This window comes from Lactuca sativa, chromosome 5 (assembly GCF_002870075.4).
Source record: "Lactuca sativa cultivar Salinas chromosome 5, Lsat_Salinas_v11, whole genome shotgun sequence".
In the NCBI taxonomy this organism is placed as follows: Eukaryota; Viridiplantae; Streptophyta; class Magnoliopsida; order Asterales; family Asteraceae; genus Lactuca; species Lactuca sativa.
In genome coordinates, this window is record NC_056627.2 from 88,378,518 (window position 1) to 88,383,016 (window position 4,499).

Consider the following 4,499-nt stretch of genomic DNA (forward strand, 5'->3'; position numbering starts at 1 on the left):
GGCGCCAGCGGGCGCTGAGCCTGCTGGGCTGGGCTTGGCTGGTGTGCCCGGCTCTAGGGCTTGGACGCGGCTCTGCTGTGCTGCCCTAGGCACACCATCAAGTTCCCCAGTCCAGTAGCTGTAGCATTGCAGCGCTAGTTACGGCGTTCTAGACTTAATTGATTGACGCGTGTTCGTTTTCCTCTACCCGCCACTCCGTTTTTAATGGCGAGGTGACTGCGCATCACTGCTGGCAGTTACATCATTACGTCAGACATTTAAATATCCCGCCTCTTCCCCTTCTTTAAGAGGGTATTTGCACAGTTTCTTTCGCTTCATCTGTTCTTCCCTTTCTCTTCGTGCTCATTCTTCTTTCCCTTTCATGGATAACCTTCCCGGAATCGTCCCTTCTGCTGCCGAGTATCGACAATTGGAGGCCACGTATGGATTATCTTCCTTAGAAGGTGTGGAATTTCCTTCCCCTGGCTCTAGCATCTCTTCCCCTCCTCCTGGCAAAATTGGAGTTTTCCTGAAAACCCTGGATGCCGGCATACGATTTCCCCTGACGGACTTTCAGGAGGAAGTCCTTCAGAAGGATGGTTGTAGTCTTCAGATGTTGACCCCCAATGTTGTCAACAAAGTGGTTGCCTTTGAGATGATCTGCATGGCAAACGGGTACCTTCCCGATTACTTTGTCTTCAAGTTCTTCTTTCGATTCTGCATCACCGGAGATAAATGTACCTTCTTAGTCCGGCGAGGGGGACACGCTTTGGTTCCCGATGGGCGTACCCCCAAGAACTAGCAGGACAAGTGGTTATGGGTGAATCAGGAGCTGGTTGGAAGTGGCCGCTACCGTGCCAATGCATTTGCTGATACCATTCCTAAGCTTTTCCCCCACAACCAGGGTGTTGCCGATTATTTGAAGAGTGTGCAGGTATCCGCCGAGGATTACTCTGAGGCGCTTCTTTCTGGTGTGGGGATGAGTTCTTCTTGGAGGCGGCGTGGCAAGATGGCAGTGTTCTTCTCCATCGTTGATGGTCAGTGTAGTATCTTCCCCCCTCTTCTTTTCTTGTTTCTCCTTGTTGCTTCCGTATTTTTAATATCTCCATTCTGTTTTTCCCCAGGCACTGAGTCTTCTTTGTCTATGGATGAGGTGTTGCGTAAGCGCTATCGGGGTAAACTGGGGTTGAGTCTGTTCAAAAGACTTCAGGTGGCGATGGGAGCGGGGGGGGGGGGGGGGGGGGGGGGGGGGTTGTTGGTGCGTCGTCTGTTGGTCCCGTGGTTAGTATAAATGATGCTCTTTTGTCCTTCGCTAGTATGGATCATGCGAGTCTGTTAGGTTTGGAGGAGGTGGATATTGAAGGTTTGCGGGAGTTATGCTCCTTTGGTGGTTCAGAGGGTCGCCTGAGAGTATTGTGGGTCATGAGATGGTGTTGGTGACGGGTGCTGACATGGAAGGTGATGGTAAGGATCATGGGTCTGGAGATGGTGGTGAGCATGATTTTGGGGCAAGTGTTGGTGATGTCAACGTTAGTGAAGTAGTTGTGGGTGATGGAGAAGGCGATGGTAGGGCGATTGGGGAAAATGCTGGAAAAAGTGTTGGAGTGGAGGCTGTGGAAGGTGAGAAGAATGTTCATGGGGATGGTCTGGAGTCGTAAGGTTTCTTTCTTTCAGTTGGTTTAGTAAGTGATGTTTTGCCGTGTAATGTTTGAACTTCTAAAACAGTATTTTGCTTTCTTGGATGTACGTTTGGCCTGTTTTAGGCATTATCTATTGCCTACTTGTTTTGTTTTGTGTTTGACTTGCTCGTTTACTGCGCACTATTCAAGATATGCAGCGCCTTGATGTGCCAGGCATTTTGCTTTGCCTTTGCTACTATTGACACACTAAGTGTCCATATTGGATGCACTTAGCATCCATGATTGGATTTCGCATGTAATCATTCACTCATTAGACTAATACGCTAAGTATATAAACATCAGCAATTACATTATCATTTCATTAACCGCGGGTTTTTTGAATACACTAAGTGTTGAACTCATGACGCTTAGCATGGTATTTTTAAATACATTAAGTATTGGACTCATGTCTCTTAGCATGGAATTATATATACACTAAGTATTGAACTCATGTCTCTTATCATGGAATTTTAAATACACTAAGTATTGAACTCATGTCTCTTAGCATGGAATTTTAAATACACTAAGTATTGAACTCATGTCTCTTAGCATGAACAAATATACTCTAAGTATTTGGGGTGCGATACACCCAATGAGATGTCAACCAACTGGGTTGCCTTCCTTTCCTTCCTTTCCTTGCCTTAGAAAAATATTTCTTTAAGTTCCTAGCATTCCATGTTCTTGGAATGGGCCTTCCTTCCATTGTCTCTAACACGTATGCACCGCTCCTATTTGCCTCCGTGACTCTATATGGGCCTTCCCATGTTGGGCCCAACTTTCCTTGAGGTTGGGCTCGGCTTGCCTCGTTTTTCCTCAAAACATATTCGCCGACTTTGAAGGCCTTCTCCTTTACCTTTTGGTTGTAATATCTTTCTGTTGCATGTTTATACGCGGCTTGGCGTACACTCGATTCTTCACGCTTCTCCTCTAGGATATCTAGGTTTATCCTTAGGTCTTTTACGTTGCTTTCCTCATCCTTGTTGGCCACCCTCAGTGTGTTCATTGCCACCTCCATGGGAAGCATGACTTCGGTTCCATACGTCAAGCTGAAAGGGGTTTCCTTTGTGCTTTTCCGTGGTGTAGTTTTGTATGACAACAGCACCATTGGTATCTCTTCTACCTAATTCCCCTTTGCTTTTCCCAACCTCTTCTTAATCTCATTGACAATGGTTCGGTTGGACACCTCCGTTTGGCCGTTCGCTTGAGGGTGTGCCACCGATGTGAAGCGTTGGCTTATCCCTTTGGCGGTACACCATTCTCTAAACGGGTTCTCAGCAAACTGCAAACCATTGTCGCTGATGAGAACCTTAGGTGTTCCGAATCTTGTCATGATGTTTTTCCATACGAATTTTATCATGTGCCTCCCAGATATGCACGCCAGAGGCTCAGATTCAATCCACTTTGTGAAGTAGTCCACAGCTACCACCATATACTTTAGTTTCCCTGGTGCTTCTGGGAATGCACCCACTATATCTATGCCCTACTGGTAGAAAGGCCATGGGCTGGATATGTTGCTAAGTGGGGCCGAGGGGTTCGCTTGGACTGGGGCGTAAGACTGACATTCCCCACATTTCCTGGTTACTTCTATCGCATCCTGCTATATCATTGGCCAGTATATCCCTATTCGTAACACCTTGCCTGTCAAGGCTCTCGCCCCTTCATGTGCACCCACTTGTCCTGAGTGTGCCTCCTGCAATATCTCTACCCCCTTGGTCTGATCCACACATTTTAACCATGGAGACGTGAACCCCTTCTTGTACAATTCTCCATTCACCATTGCGTATGAAGGCGTCTTTATACGTATTTTCCTGGCCTCATCATGATCATCCGGCAACACTCCTCTTTGGAGGTATTCCCGGAACGGTGTCATCCATGTGGGTCCAGTGGGGGTTAGGGTGTTCACTTGTTGCTCATCTATACTCCTTTCTCGAAGTACCTCTACTAAAACTTTCTTTGATAGGTGGTCAAAGCATGTGGACGCCAGCTTACTCAAAGCGTCTGCCCTCTTGTTTTCTCTTCTGGGTATCTGCTTGATTGTAAACCGGCCGAATGATCCTACTAGCTGTTTCACCATCCTTACATATTTTCCCATTCTTTGATCTCTTACCTCGAAATTTCCATTGACTTGGTTTGCTGCTAACCTCGATTCGGTTAAGTCTGTTACAGCTTTCGCACCCATCTGCTTGGCTAACCGTAGTCCTGCAAGAAGTGATTCGTACTCCACTTCGTTGTTTGACGTATGGAAGTCGAAGCGGAGGGCATAGGTTACCTCCTCTCCTTCTGGGCTAGTCAGGATCAGCCCCGCCCCCAAGCCTTCCCTGCTGGATGCTCCATCTGTATACAGGGTCCATGAACCATAGTTAGCCGGGGCCTCTTCAACTACCCACACCTTCTCTTTCACCAGGTTCCCTCTGTCTGGAGTCTCCAGTAAGAAGTCGGTCAGCGCCTGCCCTTTGATGCTTGTTCTTGGGCGGTAGTTTATGTCGTGTTCTCCCAACTCAATTGCCCACTTGTCCAGCCGGCCTGACGTCTCTGGCTTGAGCAAGATCTGTTTGATGGGGTAGCTCGTGAGTACCTCGATTTGATGTGCCTGGAAGTATCGCCTTAGTCATCTCGCGGCGTAGATGAGTGCTAATACCAACTTTTCCAACATGGGATAGTTGAGTTCTGGTCCTTGCAGCACTCTACTAACAAATTACACCGGCCTCTGTTCCCCCTCCCTATCCACAGCCAATACCGAGGATATCGCTTCGCCAGATGTTGAAAGATACACTTGTAACGTTTCTCTGGGGATAGGGGTGGCCAAAGTTGGCAACCCGTGTAGCGCTTCCTTGATTTTCT